The 13,944-nt window shown below is 40.8% G+C and overlaps 1 protein-coding gene across 4 annotated transcripts in view; it reads right to left on the bottom strand.

The window, feature by feature from the left end:
- Positions 1–13,707, bottom strand: part of TGFBR3 (transforming growth factor beta receptor 3) — a 123,291-nt gene extending 109,584 nt beyond the window's left edge. For 2 of the 4 annotated variants that reach the window (XM_068406688.1, XM_068406692.1), the window contains exon 1: positions 13,507–13,707. The gene's annotated coding sequence lies outside the window, so the exon portion shown is untranslated. Of the gene's footprint in view, positions 1–4,420; positions 4,476–10,290; positions 10,367–13,506 lie in introns of those variants that run through there. The other 2 variants (XM_068406689.1, XM_068406690.1) reach the window with 2 other exon arrangements.
- Between the last annotated feature and the right edge of the window lie 237 nt (positions 13,708–13,944).

Below are 13,944 nucleotides of genomic sequence, written 5' to 3'. Positions count from 1 at the left end.
TGCAGCACAGAAACATACGCGGCAAGGAATGAGCTGGGTATCTATCACAACATGGGGTTTCATGCAGTTCACTTGCAAGCTCAGCATCCCATATAAGAAGCACATTTGCTTTTGTTTCTTGTTTGCGTTGGACACATGGCATTTTAGGTTGAAATTCTGTAACTGGTTCTCTCCCCTGTGTACATCCCCATCACCTCCCTTCCAGCACCTTAGAAACATTGTCAGACAACAGGAGTGAATGAAGGAAACGCCTAGAGAAATGGTAACTCCAGTAATGCTACCTAGGAATCTTCATCTTCTACCTATGGGCACTCAATCTGGGGAAGAGGAATTTACTCTTGACTCTGAAGAGGTATGCTTACAACTTTGCACAGTGCAAACAAGATCTGACTATCTTGTTACCTGCTATTCGCAAAGTTCTGTATTATTAACATATGATTAGATATCCCACACCGGAAATTCTTTTCCATCAGAATTAAATTATATGAGACTGTCACTATCTGTGAAAATACTTGGTCATACTAACCTATAAGCCTTGACCTCAAAAATTAAGATCCTGTGAAACTATCCTGGGATGTTTAAAATAGCCTTAGCCGCAAAAAAAAAAAAAAACACACAAAACCCCAAACTGCATTTTTGTTCTCTTCCATGCATTGTCCTTTTTAAAACTGGCCCTGAACTTAGGAATAGGTATTAATCTAAGCAAAAAAAAAAAATGTTTTGAGAAATAAACATACCTACTTATATATCATTCACACAACAACATCAGTTCTGTATAATTTTGCTTATTCCATCTTAAAATATACCACTGTTACTGAGGTGGAATGTTTCATCACTTACAGGTTCTCTGGCACAAACTATTCTTTCCACTGTTCACTAGGATCAATACATTTAAAAAAAGTTAGGTGAGACTACAACACTACCACACAACACGACTGAAGTAACAAGACACCACAATGAATTTCTGTCATTAATAGCAAAACAAACAACACAGCCTCATAAAGCAGCAATAGTCCACCTCAAAATCCCAAATAAGCATGATTTACCTAAAGATTTCTTCCACAACATTTTGTGGAACATGGGTTCATCTTCAAGAAAAAAAAGTTCTGGAGAAGGACAAGCGCACACATACGACACCAATGCTAGAGATAGCTCAAAACAGGAGAACCTCAGAAAATGACAGCTTCCTTGGGCAACGTAGAAGGCTTGTACAAATTATTCATCCCTGAAACCTACTGGAAGCATTCAATGAGTTCCTAGATATCTCTCATCTCCCCCTAGAGCATAAGGTTATATAGCTAAACCCTCAAATCCATGAGGGATACTGAACTTTGTGGTAAATTAAGGCCAGCCTTTATTAAACAGAAATAATAAATCGACAAGGGTGTTGGACAATCCTTTAACACAGAAGTTTTTGAACATGAAAATCCAAATCAAACAGGTTTAATGCCAAAACAGCAAGCCATAAGGAACTTATGACACACATTGAACATCATTTGGGAAGTCAACGTAACTGGAATCATTTGTTGCAATTTCTCTGAATTAAAAGAAACCTAAATCTACTCAGTGAGAGTATTTGGTTGCTAACTCAATTTTAAATGCTGCCATAAAGAAAAATGATCAAATACAGCAAATCATGAGGTTTCTAGCCAGGGTAGCTATAAAAGACCATCACAATGTCCTGCAAGATGTTACTTGTGCAAACAAGCAACGAATAAGCATTCTGAAACTTGACTTACTGATATATAACCATTTCATCAACAGCAACAAACAAGAGAGAAACGAGAAAAAGAGCAACTACAGCATGTACACTCAGTAGTACACTAAATAGGAAAATGCAAGGCATGACTTAGATCATTCTTCCGTCAGCACAAACCTCTCATTCTTCAGTGACATTTTTATAAGGCACACAATTGCGCAAATATAGGGAGCACAGGGAAAGAACTGGATGCTTCTGAGAGCAGCTGAGCATCCCATTCTGCGTCGACCACCTCAATACGTTAACAGGCCAAGTTTTGATTCAACTTTGATTTGGCAAAAGAGAGAATACATACACATCTCCATCTGTACATAAAAACAAAAGGGTGATTTGACTCCTACCGCAACCCACTCACCAGTAACATTTACAAGGTATAACTTGGAGCGAGCAGTATGCAATCGAAAAGCCCTAGGCTTCCACTCCAATTCTGCCAGCTCATGAAGGGTGAATAATGGAGACTTAAATGAAACTTAGGAAGAGCTTTCTAAAGAAAGGGCTCACTTGCCTGAAGATACACATTCACAAACTTAAAAAAGAGGGCAAATTTCAAACTTTTGAAAGACAATGGGAAAAAGGTGCCAAACTGACAGCAAGTTTAATTAATTTCAGATGGATGATATCCAAACTGCCAGCTACACAGCAGCAGTTCAAGTTAAAAAGCACAAATGAAAATGCTACTAATAATTAATTTAAGAATAAATCTACTAAGCACACAATTTGTCAGTATTTGGAAAACCTGATCATCCCCACCTGTGGCAGAAGTCAGCTATGAAGCTCCTATTATCTGACCATGTGACAGTACCAAAGAAAAATGACTAAGAAAATAGGGGAGAAAAATGCAGCTGTTGTGCAAAACATGCCAGATTTTGCTTCACTGTGAAACCTGTTGTCACTAGAAGAATATGTAAAACCTGCAAACTAGGAAAAATTGAGGCAGTCCACAGAACAGGGGGGACATTTCCTTTGAAATAGAGAAGAAAGCTTTGCAAAGGGATCGGGAATCTAAACTATTTATCCAAGAAGTAAACACAACTGCTAGTCAATTTGAGATTCAAAAGAAATTTCCAAGAGAATCATCTTTTCCTTTGGGGTATATCTGGGTAGCTATTTTTGTAACTGAGGTCACAAAAGGGCACATTAAAAGTATAACCAAAAAATCCCAACTGGGAAGAGAAGATGACATGAGAGCTTTGGGTTTACTAAAGATCCTGCTTCCATGCCAGTGCTTTATACTACTACAAGCTGCAAGAAGGCTGGCAAAGAGGGCAATCTACAGCCGGAGCCATGATGGACTCTAAGAGGCACAGTTTGCTGGGGTCATTTTCACTGAAGTTTGCTGTCATAAAGACCACTAGTCCTGATAAAGTGAGGGCCTAAAAAGCACAAAAGAGCCTGCTTCGTTGAGAAGTATCATTTTGCAGATGCAGTCAGGAATGAGTGCTCCTGGGAACATCAGGAAGGGATCTTACTACTAGTAGATTTTATTAGGTTTGAAAGAAGACTGGGGGAGTGGAAGGGGAGAAACACATTTTGAAGTACATGGGGACAAGAGGAGGAGGAATATGAGGTCCATGAGAATTTTATTGCATAAAGCTTTGCTAGAAACTAGTGAAAAATATGATGCTTTTGGGAGACGCTGGGACATACTGACTGGCCTGTGAGCATGGCCAGCCACAGAAGGACAGATCTCATTGCTACTCTGAGCTAGAGGACAACAAACGCTCCTTAACTCAATGGTATTTAAAAGAATCTGGCTCAGTTAGAGCCAGCAGTGGTAAGCACAAAACACAAATCACTTCAGCGCGCTACTGTTATCTCTCTACCTTTCATTAACTGAAATATTTTCTTTGTAAAAATCTGCTACTCATCTTCCTCAGAATTCCAGTCTTCCGTGGATTTTTTTTAAACCTATCCTTTGAACTAAAAAGTCACCTTTTAAAACTACAACATCACCAAAGAATTCGGAAGTAGAAGTATGCTGCTTACTCTTAAAAAACATATTTCCACTAAGGATTTCCCAGCCCCCACTGACAAGAGCTACCAGGACATAAGGCTCTGTGGTCTATGGACGGCTCGTTACTAAGAAATCACATTCTGGGCTGTTCTGCCACCAGCAGAAAGGTATCCATCCCCAAGCCTGCTTACCGCTCCCCAAAAAGGGGACAAAACTCTGCTCTAAAGTCCTTGAAGAACTACAAATGAAAATCACAGAATGTTAGGGATTAGAAGGGATCTCAAAAGAATAAGCCTAGGACTAAGCTCTGTCTTCAGAACATCTGAACACCTTCTATCCAGCCTGCTTCTGTTTTTCTACTCAGTTTCTATACTCGTAGCAAAATACGTATTACACATTGCTCTTCTTTCGATCAGTGGTCTCCTTAGCTTCAACTTTTACCCACTTTTCTTCCCCTAGTAAATTTATTTTTGCCTACTTTTTCAAAGCTTCTCTGCACAGTCCAACCTAGCAATATATATGCCTGCAGGTGGCCACAGCCACAGATTCGGGGGTGTTTCTGTTTCCTGTTAAAGGCTTCTATAGCATAGGAATTTGCCACATTTATTGCTGAATTGGGTTCTTATTGCTTTATTTCCCTCTTTTATTTCTGTTCCCTTAAGCCTTTTCCCCAATAGTCACCATCTGTTTCTTTAATCACCACCTACCTTACCCATACAAGTTCTTCCCTTGCCTTAACTCCATCCTCCTCGTTGTCTAACCTTTTTTCCTTTACTGCCTGGAGAATAACTTCTACTTCCTCTCCTCCTTATCAACATGGACTCTGGTAATTCCCGCCTCTTTCCATGCATGGTGCCAGAGGTTGCACAGCTCTCTGCAACACTGCTAACAAACACTCCTCTACCAAAGCGAGCCAAAAAATCATCCTCCTCTAAGTCACAAGTCCCACCAAAGTGAATGGGGATACTTGAGCGAAGCCAGCAGGATCTGTCCCTTTGTGTTGTTTTGCCATAGCAACGTGAACCCAAGTTTCTAGGCCATCGAAGGCAGCCTTCACAGCCAAGGCTTTTTCACGTTTTGTTTGTTTGTTTTACGCATGGCAACCATTTAACTTATTTAACCAGTTTTTCTCCTATTTGTCCATGCTGGTTCCCTGTGCGAATGCAATGAATACATGCATTCCATGCGTAAGTAAAAAAGGCAATCATTTGTAATCAAGTACACACAAGCTCAATTAAAAAAAAAAATCAGAAATGGTTAACTACACGGGCAGCTCTATAAACTTAGGAATAGAACAGTTTTTGAGAGACTTGATTTATAACCCTACTCCTATTAAATATGCATTTTAGGAGATTTCTTTTTTATTAGATGACATTTATCCTCTGTCATTTCTGTGTGATTTGCACATGTACACGTCAAAGCTAGTAAGGTTAGCAAATATTAATGTGGAATTGAAAATTTGTATGTATTTTTTTAATGCCTACGTCCAAGGCATATACATGAAGTTCCACCATTCAGAACTTAAAACAGTAACTTATTCATAAACTACTAAGGGGATAGATTCTGTTTTAGAAACAAAAAAGCGGTTTCATTTTCAGGAAATATATGAATAGTAATAAAACTAAAAATCCTGACATATCAAAAGCCCAGGGAAAAAGTAACTCTGATGTCCTGCAGTTCACATGCTGCTGTGCTTGTAATGGCACATTTCAACAAGTCACAGTTAAAGGCTATGGGAACTGGACAAGTGCCAAGGGAAGATGTTTTATGCCATTTAGCAATTGTGCCCCTCTATTCCATGTGACTTTTGTTTTAACATTTTTGTTTATTTATTTTCGTATTAATGTATTACAATGTAGGCTGCCAAATTACAGGAAGCCACAAAATATACAGAAATGAGTTCATAGAAGATGTGAAACCATTCTACCTTTTTAGTAACAGTTTACTGAGGTTGGTTTTGTCACCTGGGACATATTTTGCGCACAGCTGGCATGAAGCTCCAGTTTGGATGGGGGTGTCTAGTCTCAGTATCATTTCATAACCAACTTTCCCTTCAGCTTCCCAACATTTTTTTTTTTTAATCACCTGACTTGAATTGCTGTGAGTTTAGATCAGGAAAACAAAGTCATGACACCAGACACTGTAAATTTCAGCTGAATAATCATTGCACAACATAGCACAGAAATAAGAGACAGTTTACAGAAACAGGATAAAAATCATTCTGTTGTATGTTCCCAGGATTTCCCTTCCCCCAAACACAGGGAGGTATGCAGCTGAATCTTTACAGGCTGAGGGGCAAGGTTTTGCTTACCAAGTGTAAACAAGAGAATAGCCTCTTACAGGATCAGGATGTAGGAGGGTTTCAATAGGTGGAAGGGAAGGAAGTGCATTTGGGAGTCTTTTAGTGGAAGGAGTACACAAGACTCTTCCACAGAAAGGAGACTGGAACAGATTCCTTTTTGACAACAGCAGAAATTCCTAGAGGTTACCGAATCTCTACAGAAGGGAGCGCACATGGCACTGAAGACAGAGTTTAGCAAGACCAACACCCTACGTGTAATCTGAGTACCGAATCAGAACTTCTCTAACATAGAGCCCTCGGGGACATCCTACATCAGAGCATCTCTAAAGGGAGTTGAGAAAACAAGATGTTGGAATGCTGTAGAGTTCTTACACTACAATGGCTCGAGCAACCTGCAATCTAGTACCAGCTTCAGCCATGTATTTTCTGTGCAACTCGCAGTTAGTCTATTCTTTCACAAGCAAAAAAGTCACAACAGGACCTCAACATGGCTACGCCAGCCCCCCCCATAACACCTACCTAGAACAACAACGCTACTTTAGGCAGTTCTGCTTCTGTCTTGTAGTTAGAAGATGGATGAAAAATCTCACTGCTCTTATCAAGATACCAGTGGCACAATTACATGCCATCTTTCTGATGAACATTCAGGTATCAGAAGAAGGAAAAATGCAGAGATTTCTAGAAACATACATACATAGAGACTCGGTTAAAGTTTTCACAGCAGCTCAAGAAATCTATGAGCCTCAAATTTACATTAGAATAAAACTCAGGTTCCCAATGAACTCAACCAGTAATATCTCACCACAACTAACAGGAACCAGGCTCATGTTTTTTAAATGGGACTTTCTGCTTCTGAAAAGTTTACCCTGAAACACAAACATTTGTAGGGCATAAGAATCTTCAGGCTGAATAAGAAGATCATAAACTGCATAAAACATCTCTACAACCTTTCCTCCTCATCGTTAAATTTCTTTGGCCTAATTATTTCACTTTTTTAATGGTTTCTAATTGGAAACAGAATAGGTTTCCTGGCACTGGACTATCTTACTCTTCAAAAACACAGTAGCAGCCAACAACCTCACACAAATTTCGTTTATCTTAAGTTTGAGTTGGCTCAGTTTCTAATTGCACACCTAAACTAAACAGATAACAGCTCTAATGTACCTATCAAGACAGATATAACCCTAGGGAAGGCATCTCCGTGTGAAGAAGGAGCCACAGCAGGATGGAAAGTTACCAACAACTCAGCAAGGCTTCTTCCACTCAGGGTAAAAGATTTCAGCAAGTTATTCTGTCAATGAATGCTTGATGCTGTTATTTTTTCAAGACTAAACTGCAAAACCTTAGAACTGTATCTAGAAATATTCTAGTTGGAACCTTACTACCAGGAAAAAGTGCTAAATCAATCTCTGTTGGATTCAAAAATCTTGAAATGACCTCTATACATTTAGAAACGTGGTTTTGAAACCATGGCCCACAAATATCTAAAATTCTCTGGGTTAATTGTGAGAAACCCACAAGTGGTAATAATGAAAAGCAAGACTATGACATTAAGCATAAACTCACTATATAAGGATGCAAACCTCTTTGGGGAGGGGAAAGAAAAAAAAAAATAAGGTGGTCAGCAAATTGAACAGGATTGAAAACCAGTGTTTCCCATTACAGGGAATTGGAAGAGGTGATACAAATCAGCCCTCCCCACTGCCACTGGCCATAAGATACTACAAGATGTAAACTAATAGATTAAAATATTAACTGCTAGGTACTTTAAAGTTAACCGCATACTTAGCAAAACCACGTTTTGGAGAAAAAAAAAAAATGAAGTGTGTATTGAATTTTACTCTCCAGAATAAAGCATACTCTAGAAAGCAGGTGGATTAAGAGAGTATTTCTTCAGGTTGCTAAACCAGAACACAACATAAACATGTTTATCAAGTTAGCTGTTAGCCACTACATTTTCAGATCCACATCTGTAAGACAGGAAACTTCTCCCACACAAACAGGGAAGACCTTAAAGTGCAGTTAAAAGAATTAGTCAAAAGGAGCTTCCCTTTGTGTAGGAGTCATCTACCCTCTCCCAAATTGTCTGCCAAATAACCAGTGTAATTTAATTTGTTGGGCAGCGAAACACGTTCAGGTCGAGGCAAAAATTTTTTCATAAAAATTATTATTTATAAGCACTGTGATGAGGACTTGTGTCAATTAAGATACACATCACTGACATGCTCCACTCAGAATGTAGATATACTCCCATATCATTTTTACCATATAGAATTTCCTGCCTTTCATTATTTTATATTAAATGTATACATGACTACTGTAAGAAGCTTTGAACACAAGTTTAGGGAGATCAAAGGCCACAATAAATTCCTATATTCATATAAATAACTTGTGCATCTCATATGCCAGAAGGAAATCACTGCACCTCATCACTGGAGTGAAACAAATCACTGGATCTAAAGGTACTCAGAAACACTGTTCATTTTAAACACTGGAGGGAGGAACTAATCCATCACATAACACGAGCTGTACATACTGGAGGAGTGACTTGGTCCATTAATGTAATAGCATTAATATAAGAAAAGCCCCATCTTTTCAAACACCATACTAGCTGTTTTGTAAGTCAAACCAGAATTTGGCTTCACTCAAATCATTGTCAAAAACAAAGTATTATATTGGTAACAAAATACTACCATAGTTCTCAAGCACGTTGTGTCAAATGTGGCTAAAGTCAATAAATTACTTCTATAAACCTAAGACAAAAGAGGACATATCGATGATCTTAAAGGTCTTTTCCAACCAAAACAGTTCTATGATTCTATGATCTTCAATCCACCTCCAGCTTCTTGGCAAAGAAATACATGTATTCAGCAGATCTGTACTACACAGTAAGCTCACTGGATACTTTGGGATTTTTTTATTGTCCCTGACTCACACAATGAACTTACACTGATTTCCGACAGAAAATGCCTATGCTTACAAAGGAAATCAGAGTATTAAGTGAATTGCCATTCTTTTTCAGAATCATTAACGTTACCTTATGTATCACAGCCCTTACTGCCTTCTGTGCAGAAAAACCACCTACACATGTGTGCTCTATCATTAACCTGTTTCAGACCCATGACCTCTAGATAAGCTATTCTCCTGCAATCTAAATAGGTCTCTTGCAAGGTCACAACTAAACTTATTTAAAAGAGGGGCCCTTTCCAGCTGACTCCCAAAATCTTACAACATGTTGCAACAGGAAAAAAAAAAGGAAAATCTGAACTCTGCCAACTAGTGTACTGAAATTAGACAGACTATTGAAGTGCTAAATATAATGGAATTACATTTGTTAACAATAAACAGATATAGCTCATTTTAAAATACTATTCACAGAATGAACATGAAGTCATGATTTTCATAATTTCCTCAATAAATTCATTTATTTCATTATAAATACATCATAAACTAGCATATTTTGCCAGATATAATTATTTGTAAGCAGTACAATTCAACAATATAACACTTGCAATGCAATATATAAAGTGTTCTCTGCTGAACTTCATAAATCTGACTGTTTAGATACTCAAGGTCATAAAGAATGTTCTTTTAAAAAAAAAAAATAAATCTATTTTGCCAGACTGGAAGTAAAAAATATGGGATATATACTAAGTATAGGTTTTAAAGTCCCTCTTTCAGTGATTTTCAGAGATGTGTAAATCTGCTTCATTTTGGCTACCAAAGAGTTAATCGTTGCTGTAACAGCACAAGAACTGCTGCTCTATTGGATGACAGCCAGCACATAAAAATGCGAATCCGCAGTTATGGATAAAGCAGTTCCAATGGCACTACTTCTTTGCTAGTATGTTTTTATGGCAAAACATGTTTCTATTCATGAAGTGGCTAGAAACTGTTAATCACCACAAATAATACCGCTGTAGAAGTAATGCCTATTTATAATACACAAATATTTTGTGGAACTAGATCAAAAGTAATGTGATTCTAAAGATATTTGCAATCTGTATCCCACATAGTATTTTCTGAGATCTATATAAATTGCCCAAGACTTGGTAATTCATGTCTTAAATGTTAGAATATTACTGGAGATATGAAACAAAAGAGTCGTAAGATAAATTAGTGCTATTTTCAAATAACATTAAAACAGAAATCTGACTTCATAAACTACATACTTCAGCATCTCAGAGAATCATATAGTGGAGAAAGTATTACAATTCGACAAAAATTATGGAAGAGGGAGATTGTCAATGGAACTTAACATGCATCTTTTTGTACCTTCAGGATCTGGCAATGTCAGATAATGCACTTAGAGAAGAATGCGTGGCCACTGGAATACACGTATACCTGGTCACTGAAACAACAGGAAGAAAATTCATACTCATTTAGTACCTCGCTGTGCAGTCAGTGCCATTCCAGAACCAGAATCTCTTCCTTTAAACCGGACCTGGGACTGTCAATTTCAATTGAACTATATTTTGTCTCCACCTGCTCTAAGACCTAAGGCTAGGAGAATATACAATTGTTACTGCTCACAAGTAGCAAATCGGGTACTCCGTGGGAAACGCTCCCAGGCATGTTTTTACCCCACCATCAGTGAAAAGACAGCTTAACCCCAACGTATAAGCAGCAAGATCTCTCACATTTACTGCAGGGTAAGAGCCTGTTCCCTGGCTCTTACCAGGGAATAGCTGACATGCTGCAAATTCCCATCTTCACTTAGCATTCAGCAATCTGTACACCCATACCTTACGTATTTGCCATTTGCTGCATCAGACTTCACAGCCTAGAAAGCAATATGGATCAATGCAAGCAATCCAGATAACCTTCTTTGGCAACAGCCTTTACGTTCAGTATTCCTGGCACAAAAGACGTAACCAACTGTTACACCAACACAAATCAAAAAGAAAAATCATTATTGATCTGTGCTGGAAGCTACAAAAATAAGCTAGCAATGACTTCTTAAAACCTAAGAGAATATCTAAAAATATGCTCTCTTATGGAAACCCTGAATACTAGAAATAGTTTCTTGTGAGAATACAACTTTTTGCCACTCAACTTTAGCTCTCAAGATTTCTATATACAATCATAAATGTGACACAGTAATAGTTTTACTGTGAAAATATTTTGTTCAGCTTATTATCTAAAACTTTACTGGACTTCTCAAAATATCATTTCTTGGGTTTAATTCATCTCAAACATCTTCAAAGAGAAATTTCACTTAAATAAACCTCTAATGTTTTTCAAGTTCAGTTCTGGCTAATATGACAAAAATTCCATTCAGAAGAGTGGGAGACAGGCCTGCAAGACCAAACTAATAAGCATTCAAAAATAATATGTTTATTCCAATGTATGGTTGTCAGGTTTTTTTCTAAGTAAATTGACATTCATCTTCTAAAGAAATACTATCAAAAGCACAGGCCCAAAGTTTTAACAAATTGCAACCACAGTAGGAAGAGAGAAAGTTTGTCTCCACGGCCAGAGAATCCCGTGTTCCCCCTGCTGGTTTAGCCATTAACTTCAGAGCACTGTTCCTAGAGGTAGGCAGCGAGATGCTGGGGTACTCAAAGATGTTCTGCATGCCAGAAAAAGAAAAATTGAAACTTACTTTTTAAAAGAAATCACTACCATGGTAGATAGCATTAACATACCCTGACGAGATGAGGCTCTGGACACACAAAACATGCACCAGAACCAACAACCACACAAGACCTCCCCAGAGAGAGGAAGCATGGTAGAAGAGAAAAATTTGAAGTGTCACTTTAAACTTAACAAGGTTGGACTACAGCAAACAATTGGGGGAAGCAAGTTTCAGAGTAAAGGACTCTTCATCGAAGGAAGCCAACGACCTACCCCCTCTCCAACACCCGTCCCTCCCTTCCTCCAGCAGCTAGCCGGGAATGCTGAGCACCAGCTGCAGCGGTTGTTGTCAGCCCAGGTCTGCGTCCTAACCAGAGCAGCTCCTCCTCAGCTAGAATTCAAGCCCTGTGAGCTTTCATGGGTTAAACTGAAGCTCTTCAAATGAATAAGCATCTTCCATTAACATTTTGTTAACACTCTTCTTGGAAATACTTTGACAGGACACCTGTGCAGTGCTAATTAAAACCCAACCATCAACTCGTGTTGGCCCTGGTATTCATAGAAGAAATGTGGACTGTAAGTGAAATAAAGCATTCCTGGCAAGAAGTGATAAACAAATAGATTTTGTCTTTGGAAGAAGTTGAACTTACACGTGTAGTTTTAAAGTCTCCTGTGTGTGAGACTACAGTAGCAATAGTGCTCTAGGTCACTGTGAGCCAAACCTAATTGGTCCCACAAGCCATCAAAGAGCAGGTGGCTCTCTCACTTTGGGGTTTCTCCCCAGAGGGGGTCTAATATCAGCCTGTTTGGCCTCATAAAAAAAATAAATAGTTTGGTATAAGTAGAGACCTAAGCAGGAAAATTTCCTTCTTAGAACAAAATCATGGCACTCATTCATCCAAGTCTCTCTTTAATAGGTTACGAACCCTATCAAGAGGTTTCTGTTAAAACTGAACTGTACAGGTGATCACACCTTTGAGAAGAATAAATGATGGCAATTAAATTATAACAGCTACAGCTTAACAGAACTGAAATAAGTAGATTTACATCTAGTTACACCCACAGCAAGTGGAAAAGGCATAACCCCACACACAGGTTCCAAGACCTGAAGTCTCTTTTTTCGAAAACGACAAGAAGCATCATCTCCCCTACTGTTTGACTTCAACAACAATAACTTCAGAATTACAAGCACATCTGAACTAGGTAAAGTTAAAAAGTTACTTAATTTAAACCTAACTTTAATGGCATATTATTGTTATTGTTAAGAGAGACATACTCAGAAGGCTGCAGAGAATGGACTCCAGTACATCCTCTGCAAAATACGCAACAGTAAATGCCACAGGCCAACAACTCCTCAATGAAACTGTGATGAAGTGACAGAATACCAGCCTTTGCATTACTCTCACGTACACTGAATTTACACACTGCTAGTATATCACTAAGTTCCCAGCTGGCCTCATTAAGGGTACGATGACCCTGATATGCACGGAGATGTTCGCCTCTGTAAAGGATTTCACTTGGTGCCAGTGAGCAACTCACCCAGCACGTACCAACCAGCCCGACACAAACGATTCTCCCTGGGACACCTGTAGCTGTTACTCGCCAGCCCACCTCACGGCTCGCGCTGAGCTCTCGCACGGAGCCGGCACGTTCGCTCGGTCCGGACCGGCGGGCCGCTTCCAGCGCTCCTCCCAGCACACGCCCGTTCCGCACCCCCGCAGGTCCCGCACCCCCGAGCCTGGCGGCTCCACGGAGGCCGGCGGCCCCCCCCCGGGGACCTGCCCGCTGCTGCCCCCGCTCAGCCCCACGCAGGGTGACATGTCCCGGGGCTCACAGCCCGCGCCCGCCCCAACGGCCAGCGCATCCCTGCGGGCCGCCCGCCGACGGGGTGAGGGTCGCGGCCGCCGCACCCACCTGGCAGCAGGTCTGTTCACGCCGCGTCCCGCAGGGGCAGGCGCGCAGCAGCGCGGCTACTCCATGGGCACCGCGGCGCCAGCCGGCCGGGACGGGAGGGGACAAGACGGGAGCGCAGCCCTCGCCGAGGCCGCCCAGCGCCGGCCACTACTGCCCGGCCCGCGGTGCGCGGGAGGAGGTGGAGGAGGCGGAGGCGCGCAGCCGCCCGCCCGGCCCACAGCCCGCGAGTAACCCCATGGCGCGGCAGCGCCGCGCACACGCCGGGGCGGGGCGGGGCTGGCGGGAAGGCGGTGCCGCGCCGCCATTGGGCGCGGGGCGGGGACGCCGCCGTGACGGACGCCCGCGCCTGCCTCTTCGCCCGTGCCCGCCTCCGCCGAGCGCGCGGCCCGCACCCCTCGCGCCCCCGGCCCGCATCTGAGCCCCGGGCTCGCCCGCGGG

This window comes from Nyctibius grandis, chromosome 8 (assembly GCF_013368605.1).
Source record: "Nyctibius grandis isolate bNycGra1 chromosome 8, bNycGra1.pri, whole genome shotgun sequence".
NCBI lineage: Eukaryota > Metazoa > Chordata > Aves > Nyctibiiformes > Nyctibiidae > Nyctibius > Nyctibius grandis.
The sequence above is the reverse complement of the archived record's forward strand: the minus strand, read 5'-3'. Positions and strand labels throughout refer to the sequence as shown.